A 26660-nucleotide genomic window follows, 5' to 3' on the forward strand; every position below is an offset into this window, starting at 1 on the left:
GATGAGACAACAATAGCTACCACAAGGAAATCAATTCGGGAGGGAGAAACATCTTTTCTAAGGTTAAGAGCCACAGGGATGTCACAGTCAAGACACAAAGCTGGGGACCCTGACTCATATGCGTACTTTCTCTTCTGATCACCAGCTGCCTTGAAAAGAGTAGAGCGTTGTATTCCCAAGCCCGGGCTCGGGGGAGAATCCTCCCAACCCCCATCTCTGCCCATAACCCACCGTCCATTGTCTGAGTGTGCTGCTCTGAATTAACTGTGAAGGGTCTACAACACACAGTTTGAAGAGGCTGTTTCCCGGCCCCTACCCTGAAGTGTCTGGAAAAGCATTAATGATTTCCCACTGCTTCCATGGTGACACAGGAGGGCTGACCATCACGTGCTCACTCGGAAATGGGTGTGTTTCTCCCCGTGTTTGTCTGAGCAGATATGTGGTGCATCGCTGAGCCTGTCACTTACCATTGTAGATGGGTCCTTACTTCCCAGCATCAAACTAGATTGGATTTCCATAAAAAAGAGTAATTCTTTCCTCGGCTTGTCAGAAGCCCTGCCTGAAGTTAGCAGCAAATGTAATCTTCTCTATAAATGAGAATTTCCCTTTGATACATGTGGTAGTTGATAAAGACAGTGACTCATTTATAGTCTCCCATCTCTCTTTCTACATCATTCTCCTCTGCCCGCCTCACTTTCATTTGACTAGCTACAAAGGCAGCCCTGGCAGATTTGGATTAGAATGATGTGGGAAGGTTCTAGTACCCCTTTCTATGCCAGATCCAGGAATCCTGAGACACAGAAATTTTCCCCATAATTGGCTTCTCCAGTTGAGTTTTGAAAAGTCCCTATCAGCAAAGAGCTCTTCTCTGGCTTTCCCATGGGCTTAGAGAACTCTCTTCTAAGAGGGAGCATGAATGGACTGCAGTGAAGTGAAAAGAAAGAGCCCCAGCTGGAAAGCCAGGAGATCTGATTTGTAATCCTGGCACTGCCAACATTGTCTCATGATTCTTACACTCTGAGCCTCTGATCTTCTTCTGTAAGGTCTTGGAGACCCCGACCCCTTTGAGCACAAAGGACATAAGAGGAAAGCCTTAAGGCCCTGCATATGTAACGGGTAGGTTTGGAAATTGTGTGTGTCAGCGTGGCCTTAGGAAATTTATGGCATGTTCTTGGTTTGAGCCAAGAAAATTTTTCAAAGGACAAAACTTGCAAATATTTTGGTTTGCAATTTGGTTTTCATGCTAGCCTTTCTGAATAATCTGCATTATTTTGTTATATTTCTCCAGACCCAGCCTCCAAGGGGAAACCTATATAACATCAACTGCCTGGAGAACTAATATCAGTTATGCTATTTTAAAATAAGGTATTAGCTATAAAAGTGAGCATTTAGGATTAACTCCCTTTCCTCATTTAGATCCAATTCTTGGGAAAACAGCCAGTGGAAAGATTTATGGCTGAGGGTATCTCATGGGAAGATTTACTCTGAAAGTTCAGGGTTGGGGCAGATGCTGACAAAGTCACAATACTGATGTTGAGGAAGCATTTGGCTTGTAAAGGAGTTATCACCATGAATACATTGCAATTCCACCAGGGGCAACAGCATTGTTCTAAACTGCAGCTTTATTTTCTGAGACGTTGTTCACTTGTGAGCCTGCCCACAGACCTGCTTCCCAGGCTGCAGTAAACAATGGACTTGACATTCACTCATCCAGTGTCAGACTTTTTCTGAGTATGTACTCGCCCTGCACTAGAGTCTGTGCTGGGTTCTGGGCCTGTAACATTGAACAAGACAGACAAGGTCCCTGTTCATTTGGATCTGTGGTCGGATGAATAATGGGCCCCCAAAGATGTGTCCTAATCCCTGGGATTTGTGAATGTCACCTTATGTAGCAAAAGGGACTTTGCAAGTGTGATTAAGTTAAGGATTTTGTGCCACAGAGAGTATCTTGTTGTTCACTGGCCTTGATGTAATTACAGGAGTCTTTATTAGCGAGAGGCAGGGGTAAGAATCATTAGTGGGAGATGTGACGATGAAAGCAATAGAATAAATTGATGACTGGAAGGGGCCATAAGTCAAGGAATGCAGGTGGCTTCTAGAAGCTGAAAAAGGCAAGGCAGTGGACTCTTCCCTGAAGTCTCCAGAAGGAATGCAGCCCTGTTGGTGCTCTGATTTTAAACTTCTCACTTCCAGAACGACAAAGGAATACATTTGTGTGGGTTTTTTAAGCCCATAAATTCGTGGCAATCTGTTACAGCAGCCGTAGGAAACTCATTCAGGAGCTTACATTTCACAGGGGGCAACAGATAATAAGACAGCAACCCAGTATTTCTCAGCCGGGGTGCTATTGGCATTTTCCGTGGGAAGTTCTCAGACTCGCGCAGGTGGTGTGGGACAGTTAACAGCCTTTAGCCCATCCCCTAAAGGTCAGCAGTGGCCTCTCATCATGATGTCAGTCAACATTATTCCCACACATTTCCAAACACCTCCTCGGGTGGCAGTATTGTCCCGGCCGAGAACCATTGATTTGGATGGCATACAGTGGCAAGAAGACACTGAAATGGGGACAGAGTACAAAGAGACTGGCATTCTGGCCTTACTGTAGATGGAGAGTACTCTGGGAAGGCCCCTCCAGGGAGGTGAGAACGGAGCTGAGGGCACATGATAGAGAAGGAAGCAGCCTAGTGAAAATCTGGGGAAGGAGCTGCAGGCCCAGGAACAGGTCACCGTGGTAACGGTCCTGAGGCAGGAACACGTGGTGTGCTGGAAGGCCAGTGTGATGGACACAGTGTAATCCCTCCCCATCACACCCCAAGTTCATACGTTGAATACTAATCCCCAGTGGGACGGTGTTAGAGGATGGGGCTTCAGGGAAGTGATTAGGTCATGAACGCTGTGATCTCATGGATGGAATCAGTGCCCTTACAGTAGAAACCCCCAGAGAGCTCCCTCACCCCTTGTGAGGACACAGTGAAAAGACAGGCATCCATGAGGAAGCTGCTTCTCACCAGACACCGATTCTGTCAGCACCGTGATTTGGGACTTGTCAGCCTCCAGAACTATGAGACATACACACTTGTTGTTTACAAACCTCATAGTTGATGATATTTTTGTTATAGCCAACCAAACAGACGAAGATAAGTAGATTATCTGGGGCAAGGAGTGGGAGGTTGGAAATGAGATCAGAAAGGGGACAGGGCCTGCCTTGTGGTGCCAGCAAGTCGAGGTAAGGCTTTTATTCCAAGAGAGAAACTAATTCAAAGTGATCCCCATGGTTAGTGCAAGACATATTAATACGATGTGTTCATTGGGTTGTTGGCTTTTAATGCATGAATTGTAATGGAATAAAAGCAGAGTTTAACTTAAGGAAAAAAGGGAGTAGATGAAATAAAAGAAACAATGAAAAGAAAGAAGGAAAGGAAAGGCAAAGCAGTTTTCTACTGGATTCTTTAAAAAGTAGCATTTATGATATTGCTGAAGGTGTTTTATTGTAGAGTGCTTTGTGATTTACAAAATACTTTTTGCATATCTTACCTCAGTGTAGTTTTCCCAAACCTTGTGGAGTCCGTTTTCCATAGGGAAAGCTTCTGCCCACAAGGATAGAGTCAAAGTCCCACATCCATTAATTGGTGGGTATGGGTCTCATACCTGGTTTTCTGCCCCGAACCCAAGTGCTATTTCCACTGTGCACGAGCGCGTCTCTATAAAAGGAAATCCTCTCCATCAAGGTCTTAACCTTCTAATTTATTTCATTTGTTAAAACCATTCCTTACATTTGTGTAATGCTTTGGATATTCCCAAAAGTCTTCCCCATCTCACACATGCGTCTGTTTGATCCTTACAATAACCTCAGAAGGGGACAGCGTCCCTTTTATAGATGGGAAATCTAAGGCTCAGGGTTTGCCTCAGGTCTCAGGGAGCAAAGCTTCTGGCTCTGAATCCAGTGCTTTTTCTCTTATTTTTCTTTCTTTTTTTCTAGGCAAGAAAGCAGTCATTTCAAAGTAGGTTTCTTCCTTTTCCTTCTGCTGTTTCTCGTGTCTGTGTGGTCATAGGTCTTAGACGTGAGTATGGACAGACCTTGGCTGGTTCTGATTCTGAAGGTGTGGCGCCTCAGGCATATCCTGTAACCTCCCTTGTCCCCATTTCTGTGCCCATAAAGTGGGAATACCAGTGCCGGTCTCTTTGAGTGGGGTTCTCAAACTGTGGTGCCTGAATTAGCCGCTTCAGCATCGCCTTGAACTTTCAAACTCCCCAAACTCTGGCCCTGCTCCGATCAGAAACTCTGGGATGAGGCCCAGCAATCTGTGTTAACATCCCCAGGTGATTCCGACTCAGGCTCAGTTGTGAGAACCACTGTATCATAGGGGCCAATTAAATGAAGTACATGAAGTGTTGCGTCTGAAGAGCCAGGCAACTAGTAGATGCTCAGTAAATGGTGGTTGTAATTGTTATTTCAGGAACTGAGAGGCATTTAGTTATACTCCAGTGTTTTTCCTGATGTGTTACACTGTTTCTCAAAGCTTTTCATTCTACAGCTTCCTTTCCATTCATACTTGTGCAGAAATCTTACATGCAGTTGAGATTTCAGTCATTAATGCTGGCACATATGATTTTAAGCAGGTAATTTGCTAGGCAATGACTTAAACCTTAGTTATATCTAAGGAAGCTAATCTTTTATTACATCAATCATGTCCTCATTGTTGGTAGATTAATATGGTTCATTTGATAAGGCAATAACGTGCTTCTTTAGTTGCAGTAATTCTGTATAACTTACGATTGTGCATTATATTGTTTAGTTAGTCAGAAATTAGAGTAAAACCACACTCCTGGAAGCCGCTTAGAGAAAACTGTATTTTTCATTCTAGGCCAGATTTGCGGATGTCTTAATAATGTGATATGTCTGCAAGTTCTCCAAGAGCCATAGTCAGCCCAAATCCTCCCAATAATTACAAAACATAATTATGGCCCTTCACGTATTCCCCACATTTAGATTCTGTAAAAGTTTCTCTTCCCTCATTTCCCATAAAGCCTAAATTAGTGAAAAAGATATTCAGGGACATCTGTCCAGTACTTTGCAGCTTACTAAGTGGTTCCACGGGAGGTGGCAGGCTGATAAGGCATTGGCCCTATTTTATGGATTAGCACACTGAGTCTGGGAAAGGAAACCAGCTTGCTCAAGCTATTGCAACTCTGACACCATCACTGAGGTCTCTGAGAGAGGTCCTCTGGCTTCAAAGTCGGAGGTTGCTCAGATACTCTGTGCTGCTGGAGCTCCCCAGGGTTCTCTCAGGTGCTGGGAATCCCTTGTATTGAAGGTTGAAGAAGGCATTCCAGTTGCCCTTGGCTCAGCCACAGTTTTGAGTCATGGCTCCCATACAGAAAACTTAGGACAGGAAATGTACAAAATGGCAGCAGAAACCAGATCAAAGCAAGTCAAAGAAGCTGGAATCCGGAGCAAAGCAAGGCACTAATAATGGTGGTCATGTGCTATTTGTGGAGCAGTTAAAATATGATAGGTGTGTCTGTGTATCATTTCATCTTTATGATTACCCTCTGCAGGAGGTAACACAATTCCCCCCGTTCTACAACAGAGACATTTCAGGCTGAGAGAAGCTACCTTGCCCAGAGCTTGATAGCAGGCCGGCAAGCTGGGACGTGAGTTCTTTCTGTCTCACTTCCCAGCCTGTGTTCTTAATCATTTGCTTACACTCACTGACGAGGCACCGAGAGGTTGAGCTCATTCCCAGGCTCCCCACTCACCCGTCAAGGTTTTTCTTGGCATCCTGTCCCCCTTCCCGAGTTCTCGGTGATTAACGGCACACATTTGTCTGTCTCTCAGAGGTGTCTGTCCAAACTGTGCAGGCATCACAGCCAATCCCAGATGTGCCAAAACCCCACGAAGGGGCTTTTGAGAAGCCTCCCGTGGTTTAATGCCACAGCACTTACCCTTTATCTGTTCCTCTGGGCAATTGGCCACGCAGTTAATACACACATCAACTTGAACTTCTCAGGCACAGAGGGAAAATAGATGTAAGTGCAGACAGATTTATTACAGGCTAATTTAGTAAAAATGTCAACAAATAAATGTACATTTAGCTGGGAAATAAATATCAATGATGAAGAAAGCTGACAGTAGAGTAGGTTGTAGGAAATTAACATGAAATGGTTTGGGTTGACAGTGACTGTAAAACAGAATTGTACCTTGGAGACATCTTTAAACAATTTCACAAATGTGTGCTTTGAACGTGAGAGGTGACAAGTGAAGGGAGGTGGCTTTGATATAGGACAGGGGCCCACAGAGCTGTGGGGAGCAGTCACATGCATGCTGTCCTGTGCATCTGCAAACGCCGTTTAGTGCAAACCAAGAACAGTCATCTGAGGATTGTTTTCCTGAGTTAGATATACCTCACTCACCAAATGGAACTCTTCTACAAATTCTCAACAAAAACAAGTAAATAAAAACTTTCCTCTTGACAAGAGCTGCCTGATACCTGGCACAGCAGAAGGAGATGGCTTACCCAGTCTGGCAGACCTGGATTCATATCCTAGAACTGCAGCTTACTCGCTGTGTGACCCTGTGCACATTACCAAACCTCTCTGAGCCTGGACTATGGAAAAGAGATAACATTTACTGCACAAGGCTATAGTGAGTATCCCAAGCACATACTCTTACTGTGATGTAGAAGTTCAGTGAATCGTACTCCCTTCAGATATTCATTTATTCAACAAATATTGATTGAGTACCTCCTATGTGCCAACGGTGTACTAGGGATCAGTGAATGATCCCTTCCTTCAGAAAGGGTACATTCCAGCAGAGAGACACAAGATAAGCAGTATGATAAATAGATAAACTATATAACATGTTCGGCTGTGTATCAAGGAAGAAAAGGAGGGCAGGTGTGCAGCAGGGGTAGGTTGCCATGTTGAAGAAGGTCAAGGTAGGCTGCACTGATATGCTGACGTTTGAGTGGAATTGACAGATTTAGCAAATACAAATCTCGATGCCCAGTGAAATTTGAATATTAGATAAACCATAAGTGAATTTTAGTATAACTATGTTCCCAGATTAAGTGTCCCAAATATTGCATGTGTCGAATACTGTGTGTCCTATGTCACTGTTTATTTGAAATTCAAATTTTAATGAGTGTCCTACCATTTATCTGGAGACTCTATGCTTTGAGCTAGGACTAGAAATTATCTGTGTGTATATCTCCTTGTCTCTTTGTGCAAAAACATACTGATAAGTGTTTATTTTTCTACTGGAATGATTGTGGGGTGAGCCCACCTAATAACATAGGAATTTCCTGGTTCCCATCATGTGTCTGATGGTCTGGGAAGGCTCTTTCCTTGGAGTGCATTCATGGCCGTCCTGTTGTAATGCTGCTGGTCTGCCACTCACACGCAGACAGGCTCCTGATGTCTTACCTGCTAGTCCATTCAGGAATCTCTCCGTGCCCATGCGGCTCAACTGTGTCAGTGGGAACCTCTTCAAACACTTCAAAAAAAGAAAAGAAAAAAAAAGAAAAGAAAAAATATATATATTTAATTTGGAATAATATCAATAGATTTACATAAGTTTCCCCTAATGTTAGCATCTTACATTACCATGCACATTTGTCAAAATGAAGAAACCAACATTGTTATACCTTTAATTAAAGTCAAGACTTGATTCAGATTTCATCAGCTTTGTCCTCTCCTGTTGTTTCTTCATTCCAGGATAGAAGCCAGGTACGAGATGTCTCGTTGTCATGTCTCCCCAGTCTCCTCTGGGCTGTGACAACTTCTTGGTCATGTCTTGTTCTACTCGACCTTGACAGTTTGGAGGAGTCCTGGTCAGTTTTACATTTTGTGTGCCCGGCTGATGTTTGCCTTGTGACTAGAATGGCGTTATAGCTTTTTTGGGGAAGAATCCCGCAGAGATGAAGTGCCCTTCTCATCCTATCACACCAGGAGCGCGTGACTGTCATATTAACCTAAATTCTGGTTGGTGATGTGAACTTTCATCATTGGGTTAAGGATGTGTCTGCCAGGTGTCTCCACACTGAAGTGACTAGTGTCCCCTTTTCCATTTTCTTTTCTTTAGATGCAAGTCACTAAGTTCAGCCCACACTCAGGGAAGGAGGTGGGGAGGGGAGGGTGTTAAGCTCCATTTCCTAGAGCAACATTAGCCCCTTCTCACTTTCCGTCATGAACGGATTGACTCATTTATTCCTCATTTATTTATATCAGTATAAATCTATATGGACTCATGGATATTCAGTTTGTACTTTGGCTTATAATCCAGTGCCACAGTAATTATTTTTGCCTCCAGTTACTCCTGCTTTGGTCATTGAGAGCTCTTTCAGGTTGAAACCTTCTGCTTTGTGAGCACATTTTGACTTTCAGGCACTGCAAGATGCTCCAGGCACATCCCGTTTTACCTGCCCATCCTTGGAGTGCACCGTTTCTCCAAGGATCACCGTTTTCTTTTATTGGAGAATGGTAGTTAGAGAAAGCAAGATCTGGGCTATGAGTGCCAAAAGACATATAATTGCGCCACGATATTCTCCCAGGAGAGCTCTTAAACCACCTGTACCAACTGTGTATTACTCAGGGGATGCCAGCAGAGGTCACCAAGTGCTCGGGTTGGGGGTGTGACTATCTTAACTGGGGATAGGACAATATTGTGCCAGTTGGCGCCCACCTTACAAGTAGGCAGGATATTGTCTGGGTAGCATGACTTGACAGGCAGTTTTCAGTCTCCCATCTTTACTGTTGCACTCCAAAATGCCTTCCATTCTAGCTACAGGATGTCTGAAACTTCTGCATTGAAGTTACAGCCTTTCAGTCTTTTAAAATAGTTTCCAATTAGAATAAAATTATACTTTAATTAAAAGTTGTCTTTTGTGGGGGGTGGGAGATGAGGGTAAGGGGGATCAAATATATGGTGATGGAAGGAGAACTGACTCTGGGTAGTGAACACACAATGGGATTTATAGATGATGTAATACAGAATTGTACATCTGAAATCTATGTAATTTTACTAACAGTTGTCACCCCAATAAATTTAAAAAATAAATAAAAAAAGTTATCTTTTATTCCCATTTAAAATTTTAGATGAATCCTCCATTGGCCTCAAATTTAGTCATCTGTGGAGTAAAATTTGGTCATCTGTGAAGACCGGGCGATTCACTTACTCGTTGACCAGACTTGCCAGGTGGCACCTAGAGTTGGACCTCAGAGATTCTTCTAGGGTTTAGGCTTTGTCCTGTAGGTCATCGGAACTCCTGAATGTTTTAAACATGATCTGCAACATGTTTTCTTGTAGGGCAGTGATGTTTGGGTCCTATTGGTTCCCCCGTGTGGCAGCAGAGCTACCCTGGGGGTGGGGAGACCAGGCAGGAGCCTGCTGCAACGAGACGGGGCCCCAGTGCGGACAGCACCCACTGCTGCACTTGGCAAGGGAGATGCTTTGCCTCCCAAAGTCTCAGGCCATAATCCCCAAGAGATCGGAGGGAGGAATTAGGAGGAGACTGCTTTAGGAAGACTGATTTTCATGTTTTAAGAGACTTGTCATTTGTGTGCCGAGCTGGGTTTACTGACCTGTCTCATGATGATTTTTCAACAGTGAGATTGGTTGTGCTGAGTCATCTTCATCCCCTTACCTGGAGTCTTAATAGCAGGAACTATGAAGACAGCTGCCCAGGGTTGGACTGTTCTGTTACTACTGCTACTACTGATATTCATGATTGTAGCACATACTCTATAGCTCTTTCTGTGTGTCAGGCACTATGATAGATCTCTGTCTGTATCTATATACTCTCACTGACCTTTCACAAGTACCCTAGGAGGTTAGTACTATTAGTATTTCTATTTTATAGACCAGAAAAAAATTGAGGCACAGAACGGTAACATAAGTTGTCCAAGGGTCACAGTTATTAAAAGGTAAAGATAAGATTTAAACCTAGGCATCTGGCTCTAGATTTCTGGTTTTTAATCATATTCTGTGCTGCCATTTTGAATATGTCTTCTGTGGTCTGCCTTCTTCAAAGTACCTCTCCTGACTTGACCCCTGGTCCCATCTCATCCTCCAGAATTCTCCTTTTCATCATCCTCCCCTGCCAAGTTTATTGTCGGTAACCGTGCTCATGACCCATCTGCCATGCCCTCACCCACTGCAAGACTTCTCGGGGCTTTTTCCTTCCCCCAATTTTTCTTTTCTCAGTTATCACTGACTTAGTGATACATGATTTGTTGAGCTGATATGATTAAAGAGTTTACTTCTCTAGGGGGATACTCATATTTCAAAATAGGGCTGCTAGCTTCCCCCAAAGGGGTAATGACAGAATAGGAATCAACAAAAGGCACATACTAATGATGATAACAACTTAGCTAGGCATAAAGAAAAAGCAGCAACTGGCATTTACTGAATGCTTCCTTCATGCCTAGCATCGTGCTACGTGTTGTAGTAGATGACGCCGCTTGGTTCTCGCAGCCATCTCGGTGGTTAGTGCCATCTTCTCTCTCTTTACATACAGGGGAGGTTGAGGCGATTGCCCAAGGTCACACAGCTCATACACACAGGAGCAGGAATTTGACTGGCAATAACGAGCTTCCAAGAACCCTTACCCTTGAGCTTGACACAATACAGATTAGCGTACCCCTCAAATGATACCACATCCCCAGACCCAATTTCATCTAATTCCATGCTATTCAAAAACAATCTGTAGAGAAGGGCCATATGCATTTTTTCCTATCTATTATGAGTTAATCCTGCTGTAAAATATAATAACAGTGAATTATGTGATCACATGCTTGGACATTATGCTCATATCAATTTATTATCAGTCTCTAAATGCTTTCTCTTAATTGTCATACTTATCCCAGTAGGTGGGTAACCAGCAATTCATAGAATGGCACCAGTCCGTGGATCATGCCTCGAACAGTACGGTTTAATAACATTCTTTTCAGTGATGTGACTCCTTAAATGTATGTATGGATATAATTGAATTTTTATTTCTCTGTAAGATTTGTCAGACCCTTTGTTCCAAATATTAGTTATTAAACCCATAGACATTAGGCAGACCTGGAGGCAGACAATCTAATTTAAATTAAATTAAAGGATTTAAATCTAATCCTGCCTGTCCTGTCTGTGTGACCTAGAGTAGCAAGTTCTCTGAGCTTCAGTATTTTCCTCAATAAAATGGGGATGATAATATTTTACCTGGATGGCTGATTGGGGGAATTCAATGAGACAAGGGTACCTGGTACATAGCAGGCCCTCAGTAAGTTTCGTTGCCCACCTACCCCACCCCACAAGTTAGACTAATGCCAAGTATGCCATGACAAGAGGAAAATCAACTGGCATGCATGTTGGGGGGCTAGTAGACTCCCATAAATTATTAACATGTGTTCTAATAACTGACTGGCCAATGCCCAGACACTTCTGATTATGGGGAAGAGTTCACTTTTGCCCCCCCCCCCCCCCCACACACACACTGGACGTGCAGGTGTCAGGGACGGGGATAGCCTGTGCACTTGAAAGGAGAAGCTCTCTTTGAGAGCATCCATCTCCCAGCTGGCAAAGCACTTCATTAGACTTCTGCAGGTTGGATCTCCTCTGACCCATCCCTCTCCCACCTCGGCTCACCCAGGGAGGACGCGGCTCTGAGCGGCTGCACTGTGGATGAAGATTGATGTCACAGTATCAGTTCAGAATCAGCACTGCTGACGTAAGCTAAATAGGCGCTCCTTTCAGCGTGTGGAGTCAATTGGATTGTAATTCTTCTCTGTTCTTAGCCTAGAAGTGGAAGAGCGTGTCGTTCCTGGAGGAGAAAGTGGCAGTTGGCTCGGAGGTCTGAAAGGTTAATGCAGGCTGCTGGTGGGGCTGCCTTGCTGGGGATCCATCAGCTAATTTTGTGGAGGTAGGGGAGCTGTAGGATTGGAGAAAGTTAGAGCTGGATGGGGCCTTAGGGGTGAACTTTCCTTTTAAAATTGGAGGGATGGGCCTGGCGAGGAGGTCAGGGCTTGGAGTCGAGTCACCTCCTAGTTCTACCACGCATGAGCAGTGTGAGAGTAGGAAAGTCAGTTCTCCTCTCTGAACCATGATGTCCTCATGTAGAAAATGGGAATAACACAAACACCCACATTATAGGCTATGCCTTGAGACTAGTCTCACAAACACCAATATCATTCATTGGTTCTCTGATTCTTAAGGTTTCAAAGAAAGTCTTTTTCTCATAAGACTTTGACTCATTCCTTCATTCATCACCTTTTTTGCACCTGTGGTCAGTATGCAGCTTGCCATGGAGCGCATACATTGACGTGCTTCCCTTGTTTGTGGAGGTTGCATTTGACGGGAGTCTGCACCCCATCTATATAAGTGTGACAATGACACAGGCTGTGGAGGACCATTTCAAGTGCTGTGAGCGGGCGGCAGAGTGGGGTCTGAGTGAGTTTTGGGAGGCTTTCCTGAGTAGCCACAACTGGTCTAAGATCTGATGCCTGGGTAGAGCTTTGCACAGAGGAGAGAGCGGAGTCTAAGCTGAGGAAATAGCGTGACTGTCGGTGGTGCCAGCGGAGAGGCAGAGCCCTGAGAGCTGGGGAAGTGGCAGGTGATGAGCTTGGTGGGGTAGGCCCGGCCCAGATCATGGCCACACCGAGGAGATTTGTCTTCATCCCAGACCCGGTGGGTGAGTGTCACGAAGATCATTCCGGCCTCTGTGAGGAAAGCAGAGTCTGTTCACAAGCCTGTATTCCTAAGAGTTCAGTTGTCGTCAGTCTGAGGCCCAGGCTCTGCCTTTTTCTTCCCTTTTCCTCATCTATTGGGTTCATCCCTTGCTCGCCAGCTCCCCAAAGTCAGACCTGCCATCTCCTAGCTGCCCTTGGAGTTCTGGCCAGTGCCTTCCCCTCCATCCTCTCCTCTGTGATCAAAGGCACCTCTCTTTGCCCTGGACTTGTTGGTCCTCGTAGATGTGTCCAGCCCTCTGGCCTTGCAGCCGTCTTTCCTCTGCCCAGTCCTCAGAGACATTTCCTGCCTCTTAGATTCACACGTCTGCAACCCCTGCTCAGTGCACAGCGTTTTAAAATTTTACGGAGCCCTTTTGCGTTGTTCCTCTATTAGCTACTTGTTACAATCCCATAAAAATTGTAGGGCAATAATTATTATTCCTGTTTGCTAGATAAGAAAACAGTTCCAGAAAAGTCTGGAGACTCTCTCAGGGCCACGCACATGGTGGGTAGTGGGTCTTGCACTCGGGGTCAGGTCCTGTGTCTCCAAAGCCCTTCAGTTTTTTATTTTTTCTGTGTTTACTTAGGATTTGTTGTTATTGTTTTGCTTCCTTACTTTTTAGCAGCTTTATTGATAAACCGAGCAGGAAGTGTATACTTTGATAAGCTTCGACATGTAAATAAACCTGTGACATCAGACCTCCGAGTTTCCTTGTGCCCCTCTATGTACCACAACCCTCTCACCCAGCAACCGCTAATCTGCTGTGTATCTCTGCGGATGACTTTGTGTTTTCTAGAATTGTGAAAAACAAAAAAGGAATCATACAGTATGTAAACTATTTTTCTGGCTTCTGTATCTCAGCATAATTGTTTTGAGATCCATCCATGTTTCTGTGTGTGTCAATAGTTTATTCCTCTTTATTGCCGAGCAGTATTCCATTGTGTGGCTGTATAACCATTTGGCTGTCCATTCATCTGCTGATAAATTTTTGGATGGCTTCCAGTTTTAGGTGATTAAAAACAAAGCTGCTGTGAGCATTTATATATATATAAGTCTTTATGTCAACCTCGACTCTAGTCTTGGATAAATACCTAGGAGTCCAGTGGTTGGATCATATAGTAGGTGTCTGTTTAACTTTTAAAACTGAGTGGAGTATACCTGTTTGCTAAACTGTTTTACAGTTATGTTTTCTACCTGAGTCTCCTACCAACAGGGTGTGAGAGTTCTGATTCCTCTACATCTTTGCCAATGCTTGATGTAGTCAGTCTTTTAAAGTTTAGACATGGTAATAGGTGTGTAGTGATATCTCATTGTGGCTTGATTTTGTGTTTCCCAGATGACTAATGATGTAGATTATAAAGCATTCCTGCTTCTTTGCAGGGTTTATGCCATTAGGTTTCAGTAATAAACTTCTTTAATTACACTGATAAATATTATTAGGTTTGTTTGTTATCAGGCGTAAGATACGGGAATGGCTTTTTACCTGTGCATGATGCAATCCCACTATATACATTCATGAAGAGTGGCATTTATCACGTTGTACAATGATCTTTTCTATATAAAACTGCCTCTTTTCTTCTAGACAGTGAGCACCACAAGAAAAGATCTGTGTCTGGCTTAATTTTATATCCCCTATATCCATTACAGTGCCAGATTCATAGTTGGAGATTTGTAAATGTTTAATGAATTGAATACATGTGTTTATCTACAAGAGCTAGCCCTGTGGTAGATGCTTAAAAAGTATTTAAAAGATTGAATGAATAAGTGAATGTTGGGTCTTCCACTGTGTACCCATGTAATGTTGGCCACCTCTCGCCTTTCTCTGACCATCTATTTTCCTGACTCCCAAATGGGCAAGTTTGATTAAATGCACTCTGAGTCTTTCTAGTGCTAATATTCTATGATTCTAAGTGTTACTAATGTCTCCAGACCTCACCATCCTATGACAACATAATAAGGTCGTATTTCTCTTAAAGCCCAAATGATACCGACTCTGCATCATGCTCCATTGAACTGGAGTCTGGTCCTGATATTTCTCATCCTGGATCTTCCCCACATACTCATTCTGAGAATCATCCTGCTGCAGATGAGAAAGACGCCTCTCACAAGAGGAGGTAGCACCTGGGACCACCTCCTTCACCCCAGTCCTCCCCACGCTTTGAAGAAAGATTTCACTTTGCATTCAGTTAATTGTTCCCCTCAATTAAAAGGAGCAACAAACAAAAACTCTGCCCTAGACCTTTGAGATGGATCCCCGGGGTGGCTGGGTCAGGAGGGGTATCAGTGTTACCTGAGGTAGTACTGTGTCCACTCCTGAGTGCCAGGCCTAAAACTCAGCCTTCTCATGGTGGGATCTTCTTTGGGGCTGTGGTAATCCTCAGGTAATCCACCTTGCCTCAGTCATAACCAGCCCCTCCTCCAGCAGACATTAAACCTTAAAGAGTTTCCTTTACCCCTTCCACCAGGAAGTTTCCTTGGTTCCTTTGTAAATTTTCTGTGTGCACATAAATCCCTGGGAAAGGGTACCACCCAATTGACTCTATACCACCATTTAAGCCCTAGAAAGGTATTTTTCAAAATGGGTCCCATGGACCGTATATCAGAACCCTCAGGTCCTTGTCTGAGATTCTTTGGCCTTATCCCAGAACAGAATCTCTAAAGGAGGGTGCGGGGGTTTGCATTTAATGCATTGGATGTTCCTTATCCCCATTCAATATTTGAAAACCATGGCCTTAGATAGACCCCTGCCGCCGTCAGAATTATAATGATAAGTTTCTATACTCTTCCCCCAACGAATGCCTGGAGATACCTGGTTTTAGCTACTCTGTAGCTAAAATGTCTACTCAAGTGGTTCATACTCACTCTCGCTCATCAGCAAATATTTATTGAGCACCTGAAGAGCTAGACATTGTATTAGGAACTGGGCTTCAGCAGGGAGCAGGACAGACACAATTCCTGACCTCACTGAGCTTACCTACTAGCTGGGGCTAGACAGATAAGAAATAAGTCAATAAAGAAAGAGCAAGACAGCTGTTGTGTAACAGCACAATATAGGAAACAAACAGCGACATGATAATAAGTAACTTAGGCGAGGGGACACGGGTGCAATCAGAGTCAAAACACCCTCCTGGAGGAGGTCACATTGAATTGAGCGGGGCCCAAGACAGGACCTGGGAGTCTGGTACTCAGGCAGGGGAAATAGCCCGTGCAAAGGCCCTGAGGAGGGAAAACGTCGTTTGCTCCAGAAATAGAAAGAGGCCGTTGTGGTGAGGGCATAGTGAATGAAAGGGAGGAAGGGAAGGTAGGCACCAGTGCAGTCGTGGTCAGGGAGATGGAAAAGGGTGAGATGTTCTCTAGCTTGAGAAGGAGGGCGAGGGGCAGGGAGGGGCAGAGGGAGAGGGAGACAACTGAGAAAGGATAAGAGGGAGCAGGGGAGGAAGAAAGGAAGACAGGATGGACGGACTCCTTTCAGTCTCCCTAGGGAGTATTACAAAGATGAACAGAGCTGGGAGGGGAAAAAACGTGAGGTGCCCACATGGGCTACTTTAAAGAGATAAGAAGTGAGTTGTTATCATGGAAGGTAATTAAGCCAAGAGAATGAGCGCAGGTTCCAGAGTCAACACAGTTTATTTACGGAGATGGCAAGAAGGCAAGGATCTGGTGACAATACTGGGAGATGAGATTAAAATAAATGTAAAAGGGTTGGCATATTGACTGTGTGACCTTATACTGTTCTAAAAATTTAATTTGGTCCAAAGACTCATATTAAATATGGAAAGTATGTTACTGCTTGAGCATCAGCTAATATTCTGAACAATGTCCTTGCAACAATCAGCTCATTTTAGCTCCATGCCAGAGCTAAAAGCAATGTGCATTCTTTAATTTTTTTCCCCTCTTGCCTCAGAAATATTGCAGTAACCACTTTTAATCTTTTAAAAAGTCAGAGCTTTTCAACAGGAAAACATTACTTTTTCTGATGGGGTGGTGAGGTAAATGATATTCTATTGTAACAATTAATAATTTACTGCAGGCAAATCTGTCCTCACTCAGAGGGTTGCATATTACAAGTTGTAACTATGCTTGTTTCCTTCCCCCCCTCCCCCCCCTGCATTCTTAAATGAGAAGCAGTTAGAGCTCAGAGAAGAATGTCAATATTTGTGGTAAATTATTGGGATAGTCCTTCAATGATAGAGCCCCTTTGCTACCCTGAGACAGTGGAAATGTTTTTCTTTTAAACTTATTTATTATGGGGTTATTTGTGCAAAGGTCATTAAAATGTTGCATCTAAAGTCTCAGTTGTATCGGTATCTAAGAACCTCCTGGTGGAGAGCATTTCAAATGATACTACCAGCTCAGTTAAATAAGGCAGGCTTCCTGAAGGAAATGAACTTCTAAAGTAGCAGTTTCAAACATAAATGTTTACAAGGGCCAACCAGGTAACCCAAATGTCTGAACCAGGGTTCACTCTGTCTCCCCCACCACCCACCCATGGAAGGCATATAGGTACAAAACTTTTGATTTCCTTTTAACTGTTATTAGTGAAACAATAGTTGACACTTGGCCTCAGTGTCTGTGATGCAATAAGGAGTGGTGGAGACTGTGGCAAATCAGAGATTGGCTGCTCTGTCTAAAGGGGTGGTCTCTTCTCAGCCCCAGCTGATGGTTGCTTGGAAGTGATGCCAACACAGTATTGCCAGATCATTCCATTTCTTCAAAGAGAAGCTAGAATTCTTTTTTTCTATGTGAAACATTCATTCTTTTTAGAATAGTCACTAATTCAAACATTTTATGAACTCAGTTCAGGCCACCACTATGTGGGCCAAATCAGACACACTTGTGGGCAGTCTAGCCCTCTGGGCTCCGGTTACGTCCTTTGTTCAAGAGGAATCACTGTGTTCTTCCCCAGTTCACAATGTTCTACTTTTCTTTCTCCACCTGCAGTCTTAGTTCCATGGAAATTTGGAAGAAAATCAAGCAAATTATGTTTCTGAGTTCAAAGACAAATTTGTGCTGGATATTAGAATTTCCAAGAAAGGTCAAATTTGGAGTCTGTAAAATGTTGTCTCTATTACTCATTCTTGAAGAATCCTGGTTTTATTCACAGCGGTGACTCTAACTTAGTTTTGAAAAATCCTTCCAGCTCTGAAAAGAGATATTTTATGTGACATGGTAGCAAAACTCGGATATTTTCCTATTTAGATTTATGGTTAGTTCTTGCTCTTGGAATGGCTGCTGCTGGCTCCATCAGTGAAATGGTGAATTGTCTCTGACAGCAATGAATTCACTCAACATACTCTTAAACCTTCCCAATTACTGGCTTTTCCCTAAGCCTCAGAATACATTAATCATATAACCAAGGAAAGACTTATTATGACCTTCTTTTTGTATCAATTTTAGATATATCCTATATGTGAAAAAGCTATCTGCAGGTATGTCTGGTGTTTTCCATGAAAATTTACGTAAATCAAAAAATACATGGAAATGGAAAGTTGAGGAAGGAAATTAAAACCTTTAATGGATTGAGCAGTGTCATCATATTCCCATTTAACTTAGGTGGATTTATTCTTTGTGGGAAAGAGAGAGAGAAAGAGTGAGGAAGAGAATCCTGCCTGTCATTTTAACCTCAGGTGTAAGGAGTAATAGAAAACAGGAATCTGCTTTTGTTCAGTTTGTTTGTGTGCCACCGTATCACAATGTGAGCATCTTAACAGAGAATATAGAATTTAAAATTGTGTACTTTAAAAAAAAAAAGAATGACCCATAATTGTAGGTCAAGTACATCATTTGAGGCTCAACTGAGGAAGCTATTGCATAAGTAGCTTCTACTGCGTACGTATAATAAGCCCGACTATGAAGCTTATTAAATACACCTTATTAAGAGACAAAATTTTGGTAGCAATGTCATAACTTCCTGAGATATTTTCAAGGATGGACTTGACCTTGCACATTTTTTTGCTTTATATGCTGACTTTTGAGCCTACCCTCTGAGTGAGCTATTATCTGAAATGTGTGCTATCATTCTCAGCTACCGTCATCATCACAATGACCTCCACCATTACTGTAACTGCTCCCACAGCACGTGGCCCAATCCACGTTTCTATGGGAAAAGTGACTGAAGAAACTGCTTTCTTGAGTTGATCCATTGGATCATTAAAAAAGATAATTATACAAGGGATGACTTTTTTTCTTCTAACTTCTCACATTCCAGTTTTATCCCCTTTTAAATATGAACATCGTACTAAGTTCTGACCATTTACAGGAACACTTTTCTTTCTGGTGAGCGTGCTGAGTGCATCGCGCCATCGTAGCTCTTTACCTGCCAAGGGCCTGTCACAGATAGAAGTAACCACCCCTTAGGTGCTAGAATAGAATTAAAGAGCCCTTTTCAGGAAAATAGACTCTCTTTTTTAGAAAAGTGATTGAGAAAGGGTGGTGAGAAGAAAAAAAGTAAAGAAGAAGCTATGGAATTTTTAAGGGGAAACTGAACAGAAAGTTCAATTGCATCTAATTATTCAAAGTATTAGGCAACTATTAAGAATTAATTAAGAGAGCCCAGAAATAAATCCATGCCTATAGGGTCATTTAATTTATGACAGAGGAAGCAAGAATATACATTGGGAAAAAGACAATCTATTCAATAGATGGTGCTGTGAAAACTGGTAAAGTACGTGCAAAAAAATGAAACCGGACCACCTTCTTATGCCATATGTAAGAATAAACTCAAAATGGATTAAAGACTTAAATGTAAGACCCGAAACCATAAAACTCCTAGAAGAAAATATAGGAAGTAAATTCTCAGACATTACCCTTAGTAATATTTTTACTGATATATCTCCCTGGGCAAGGTAAGCAAAAAAATGGGACTACATCAAACTAAATTTTTTTTGCATAACAAAGGAAACCATCAACAAAATGAAGAGACATCCTACTGAATGGGAGAAGATATTTGCCGATGATACATCTCATAAAGGGTTATTGTCCAAAATATAAAAAATTCGTACAACTCAACATCCAAAAAAAAAAAAGAAAATCCAATTTAAAAAATGGGCAGAGGACCTGAATAGACATTTCTCAAAAGAGGACATACAGACGGCCCGTAGATATATGAAAAGATGTGCAACATCACTTAATCATCAGAGAAATACAAATAAAAACCACAATGAGATACCACCTCATAACTGTCAGAATGTCCATCATCAATAAAGAAACAAACAGCAAGTGTTGGTGAGGATGTGGAGAAAAGTGATCCCTCCTGCACTGTTGGTGGAATTGCAGACTGGTGCAGCCACTATGGAAAACACTATGGAGGTTCCTCAAAAAATTAAAATTAGAACTACCATATGACCCAGCAATTCTACTCCTGGGTCATAAAGAAATCCAAAACACTAACTCGAAAAAATATATGCTCCCCCATGTTTACTGCAGTGCTATTCGCAATAGCCAAGATTTGGAAACAACCGAAATGTCTATCAATAGATGATTGGATAAAGAAATTGTGGTACATGTATACAATAGAATATTACTCTGCTATAAAAATAACGAAATTTTACCATTTGCAACGACATGGGTGGACCTAGAGGGTATTCTGCTAAGTGAAATAAGTCAGACTGAAAAAGACAAATACTGCTGTGTTTCCCCCAAAATAAGACCTAGCCGAACCAGCAGCTCTAATGCGTCTTTTGCATAAAAATTAATATAAGACCAGTATTATATTATATTATATTATATTATATTATATTATATTATGCCCGGTATTATATTATATTATATTATATTATATTATATTATATTATATTATATTATATTATATTATATTATATTATATTATTATACCTGGTCTTATATAATATTATGTTATATAATATAATATTATATTATACCCGGTCTTATATAATATTATTTTATATAATAGTATATATATTATATTATAAAATAAGACCGGGTCTTATATTAATTTTTGCTTCAAAAGACGCATTAGAGCTGATGGTCCAGCTAGGTCTTATTTTTGAGGAAACACGGTATATGATCTCACTTATATGTGGAATCTAAAGAACAGAATAAATGAACAAACAAAACAGAAATAGATTCACAGATACAGAGAACAAGCTGATGGTCGCTAGATGGGAGGGGGTTAGGAGGCCAGGTGAGAAAAGTGAAGGGATTAAGACATACAAATTGACAGTCATGAAATAGTCACGGGGATGTAAAGTACAGCATAGGGAATAGTCAATGGCATTATAATAGCTACTCATATATACAGTGTCAGGTGGGTAATAGACTTATTGGGGTTATCACTATGTGAGGTGTGTAGATGTCTTAATCACTATGTTGTTTTGTACACCTGAAACTAAAAATAAAAAGGAAAAAAAAGAATTAATTGCATACCTACTGTCTGCTCAGTTTTCTGTTATGTGCAGTGAAAGACCGAAGAAGTAGAAGCAACTGGCAACAAACCTGACAATGTAAGAAAATGAAAAGCACTGCAAGAGCATACCGGAATAATTATTTATCTAGTTCCTTAGAGCTTGAAAAGCAGTTTAAAATAATTATCTTCCTGGACTCACCCAGTTACTTTAACACAGAGATTCTGATCCTTATCTAATAGACAAGGAAACTGAGGCTCAGATGAAGTAAAATATTTTGTCCCTCGAGGCAGTGGCTTAGCCTGGTTCTGAATGCAATGTTTTCACTCCAAACTCTTCACCACAGAATTTCAGAGGAAACAGAAGTGACTGGTGTTGAAAGACAGTTCTCCACCAGGTTTATCACATTTTTTGACATCTTGCAAACAGGGGAACTGACTGCCTTTGTTCCAGGGCGTTTGTAGAGCAAAGAGTCTTGAAAGGTAGAGACTGTGTCCTTCTCAGGATCAGATGGCAGGTGCTTTTACTGTTTAATACAAGAAAGATGATGCCTTCCTCTAGAGCAAAAGGTCAGGCCCATTATAAAAGATTCGTATTCCCTAAGAATCACACTTTGTGGATTGAAGGGATATTAGAATCATCTTTATTGTAATCTAATTGAAATACAGTGAAATTTACCAAGTTTAAATGAACAATTTGATGTGTTTCAACAACTCTATAAAGTACTTTAACTACCAATCCAAAGTATGGAATATTTCTTTCATTCTCAAAAGTTTCTTCCTGACCCTCCACTGTGAAATTTCCTCTCCCAAATCTCTCGCCCGTGGCAATCACAGACTTCTGTCACTAATTTTCTATCCCTGAAGTTTTGCCTCTTCCAGGATTTCAAATAGAGACAGTGGTACAGTGTGTTGTCCTCTATGCCTGGTCTCTTTCATGTAGCATAGCGTTTGAGGTGTGGGTCAGTAGTTCCTTCCTTGTTATCGCTGAGTAGTAGTAGTGTATGCGTACATGTCAACTTGTTTATCCATTCACCAGTTGCAGGACGTTCAGGTTGCTTCCAATTTTGGGCCATTAAGCTGCTGAATATAAACATAAGGATTTTTGTGTAAGCCTAAGTTTTTCTGTTCTCTTGGGTAAATTTGGAGAAGGATTACTGGGTTATATGGTAAGTATATATTTAAGTATATTTGAAAAATGGCTAAACTGTGTTCCAGTGGCGGTGCCATTTATGCATTCCAACTGGAAATATACGGGTATTCCAGTTGTTCCGCAGCTTCACCAGCACTTGGTATGATCAGTCTTTTCAATTGTTGCCATTCTAGAGGGTATGTAGTGGCATCTCATTGTGGTTTTAATTTGCATTTCTTTAATAACTACTGATGTTGAACATACTTTCATAGGCTTATTTGCCATCTGTAAATCTTCTTTGGTGAGGTGTCTGTTCAAATCTTTTGCCTATTTTTTTTAATACTGTCTTTTGATTTCTTATTGAGTGGTAAAAGGTTTTTATGAATTCTGGAAATAGGATCATAATCAGATGTGTATTTTGTAATTATTTTTTCCTAGCCGATGGTATGCCTTTCGCTTTTCTTTTTTGATAGATCTTTTACAGAGGAAAAGTTTTAATTTTGATCATGTCCAATTTGTCAGTGTTTACATGCCTCACCCCTTTGTGCTTTTTGTTATCTATTTTTTAAAAAATTGCCTAATGCAAGACTGCTTGTATTTTCTTCTGTGTTTTGTTCTAAAAATGTTATAGCTTGAGCTTTTGCATTCAGGTCTCTGATCCATTTCAAGTTAATTTTTTGCATGTATCAGGAGCTAAGGATAGAGGTTCATTATTTTTGCCATTGTTTTGAAAATATTATGTCTTCCCCACTTCATTGCTTGGTAATTTTATTGCAAATTGATTGATCCTGTAAGGCTCATTTCTGGATTATTTATTTTATTCCACTAATCTATATGTCTATCTGTATATTAATACTCTATTGTAATCATTACAGCTTCATGTAAGGTGATACTAATCCCTCCAACAAAAGGAAAGGAACTCGTCCCAGGTCACAGGGCAAGGTCAAACCCAGTTCAGGACTTAGCATTGACTGATCCTTACTCCCATCCCAGTTCTCTTCCCCTTTACCCTACGTTGCGTCATGGTCCCGTCTGTTCCTGAATTCCTCCCCTCACTCAGTTCCCCTGAGGCAGAATAGAGTGGAAATATAGTGACTGTTTTTATGTTAAAAATTCGTGAGATTTTTTTTTCCATTCTACTTACTCACATTCTGTTTGATTTAATATAAAACAGATTTCCCCCACCTAACCCCTTTCTTAAGCCTCCTCAATAACCAAGTAAACTTCATACATAAAGGCCCATCTATTAGGTTGGTGCAAAAGTACTTGCGGTTTTTGCAACTTTTTTTTTTTTTTATTGCACCAACCTAATGTCTTCATATACCCCTGGGACATGTACCTCAAATGCATGGAATGGATTGATGCAAATCAGAAACGCTGTTGCACTGTGCAGACTCAAGCCAGTAGTGCCATAAGGTGGGCTGGCCAGTAGACTCTCCAGAGTCACACCTGGGGAGTTTTCTTTGGCTTCCTCCTTAATCAGAACCTCTCTGACAGGAACAGATGGCTGGTACAATATGGAGGAAACAATCACATGAGCCTGATTTTCTGTTTCCTAAACTTCCTTTCTGTAGTCAGCAAACATGAAGCTCAGGCCATCTGACAAGTCAACAGACATGGAATTCCCAAATAGGCGTTCTCGCTCATGTAGTCTCTCTGCTCAGAATTACGGCTCAGCCACAAGGATTCACAGAGCCCTTGGGGCCTTTCTTTTCTGTATCTGGAATACTGGCCATGTGGGAGTCAGGAATCTAGCCATCGAAAGAGAATCCCATAACATCCTCCGTTGAAATGTAGGCTCCACCTGAGAAACGTGTTACTTGAACTAGGCGTCTTAACCAGGTTTTATTCAGATTCCACTACCACTGCTGTTTTCTGCTTCTTTAAATTGAAGCTTTTAGTGTAATATCTCCATCCTTACTTCAAAAACACAACTACAGTATTGACTGAGAATTTTGTGCTCTAGTGCACAGCACATGCGTGTTTATGTATGTGTATGTGTTGTATGTGTGTGTGTGTTCGGTGTGATGGATGAGGATGGGTATCAGAAACCACATGTGATTGAAAAGATTTCAAAAAATCATAACTAGCAAACCCAGGAGGAAAAAATAAGGGAATGGTCATATATCATTTAGAAATATGTCTGTTGTAAGCTGAGGAATTTGATTAACCCACCCTTCCATTCCTGAGGTAACATTTTCTTCCTTCCCTCTCCCTAAATAAAGAAAAAGATCAATTTAGTATAGTTTGTGCAGTCTCATGCATTGGTGATTTATTGTATTTAACTGCTAAATCTAGTAAAATCTCAGTTAACTAAAGGACTCTAAGGATACCGTTGTAGGTATCTTACTTTTCTGATTGACAGTTTAAATAGAATCTCCCTCTTCAGCTTTTGTTGAAAAAACTTCCAAAATATGTGACTAAGTTTCCCTGACTTCATAATTCTAGGGAACGCAGTTGTGTTCTCATGATTCAGGATCTGAGGATTTAGAGGTCATTTGGAAAATGCATTTCCTTATTTAAGTCTGTAACAGCAGTAGTGAAATTGGGGGGATTCCATTAAGTGAGGAAGGACTCTAGCCCTCGGTTTTTTAATCGTAAAAAGAGGAAATGGTACTACTGCATGTATAGTTTTTGGATTACACTGTGATAAGCCCCACCCTCCTGTGTGTCATGCAGCCTGATGTATTTTAAAGGTTGTGTTTTCCAATCATCACACTAATCCTAGGAGGCAGTTATTATCACTCTTGTTTTGTACATGTGTGAACTAAGGCTAGAGAAGCTGAGTATCTTGCCCAAGGTCATGGAGTGAGTAGGAAACAGCCAGCAGGAAATTCAGAGCCCGTGTATTCCCTGTATACTTCTTGCCACTGGGTCCAAAGTTGTCAAATTTCATTGATTTTTTTTTTGCAACTTTGCTTTTTCTTCCTACTGGCCTCCTGTGTCCTGAAAGATTCTGAATTAGGCTTGCCCTCTTTGGGTAATGTATCATGTTAAAAATTGTCCCAACCTGAGAGCTATTATTTCAGGATCCAGTGTCAGCTAAGTCTATCAGAGTGTATTCACGTTTGGAAGCAGTTGCACAGAAAAGCACACCTACTTCATTAATACAGAGTGTGGTATAGTGGCAGGAAGGTCAATGGGATTTGGGAGGACGTGGCCTTCCTCATTTCCAAATACCGCCATATAGGCAACCCTTACCTACTCCATATACAGAATTGGGTGGCCCTGGGGGAGCTGCCAAGGGGTTGTTACCATATGTCATGTCCCAGAGCTTTCAGTTTTAAATGGATGTCGCAGACACTGGGACTTTATCCCTTAGGAGGACAGGGGTCACTGCGTGGCATTAGTTGCTCCAGAAAAGGAAACTGAGTTGATAGGGGTCAGCTGTCTCTTCCCATCTTCTCATTATAGTAGCACTTTTAGAGTTTATTTAGTATGTTCCTAAACAGCAACTTACAAGCATGCAAGAGATATTTTAGTTGGCTCATTTGTGCCATAAAAATAACTTTACCCTCTTTGTTGAAGGGCATAAGCCAGGGTGTACTGGGGACGAGTCCCCCTGCAGTACCTTCCTTTAGAGGTAGGTCCTGAAGTTGACTCTTAGTATTTATTTCCTGGTTTGGGTTTTTTTGTTTGTTTGTTTTTTGAGAGTTGTCTAATAGATTGCAAAGCAAGACTAGGAGTTTATTTCTCATCCTGGTTTGTTTTTAACTTTTAAAAATTAAAATATTGCATCTTTACTGTGGAAAATTTGGAAGGAACAAAAAACATAGAGAAAAAAATAAAGTAATTGTTTTAAAATGCATGTCTAGTCATGTCACTCTGCTGCTTAAATTAGAACAACTTCAATGGATTCTATTCACAGAGAAAAAATCCAAACTCCTTCTTTTTGCTCACAAGGATCTGAACAGTGGTGTGTTTTATTACCTTTTTGATGCATTTTTATGTTAAGAGCATTATTTCCTAAGAACGTCACCATTCCACTAAAAATACAAGCTGAAAACATAATTGTCATAACTTTATTGCATTGTCTGTTTCTATCTATCTTCAATCTCTCTCTCTCTCTCTCTCTCTCTCTCTCTCTCTCTCTCTCTCTCTCTCACATCTATCTATCTATCTATCTATCTATCTATCTATCTATCTATCTATCTATCTATCTCATAACATACCCATTTCCCTAAAGTTGAGTAACGGGGTTGTTTTCAGGCATTTTGTTTTATAAACAGCACTGTGAGTGACATCTTTGTGCTTATTTATAGCCATTTTTAGACTCTTTGTAGCAATTAGGAGAATAAGCAGGTCATTTAAATGAGATAATGGATGTAAGCAAGCACTTAACTGTACTTCCATGTGCATTATCATAATGAATGTAAATTATTCTAGCTTTAGATTTAATTCATTCTAGCACTGACTCTAGGAATAAATTGGCCACCTCTCAGTATCACTAAGATCTA

This window comes from Rhinolophus sinicus, linkage group LG10, assembly GCF_036562045.2.
Source record: "Rhinolophus sinicus isolate RSC01 linkage group LG10, ASM3656204v1, whole genome shotgun sequence".
Taxonomy (NCBI): Eukaryota; Metazoa; Chordata; class Mammalia; order Chiroptera; family Rhinolophidae; genus Rhinolophus; species Rhinolophus sinicus.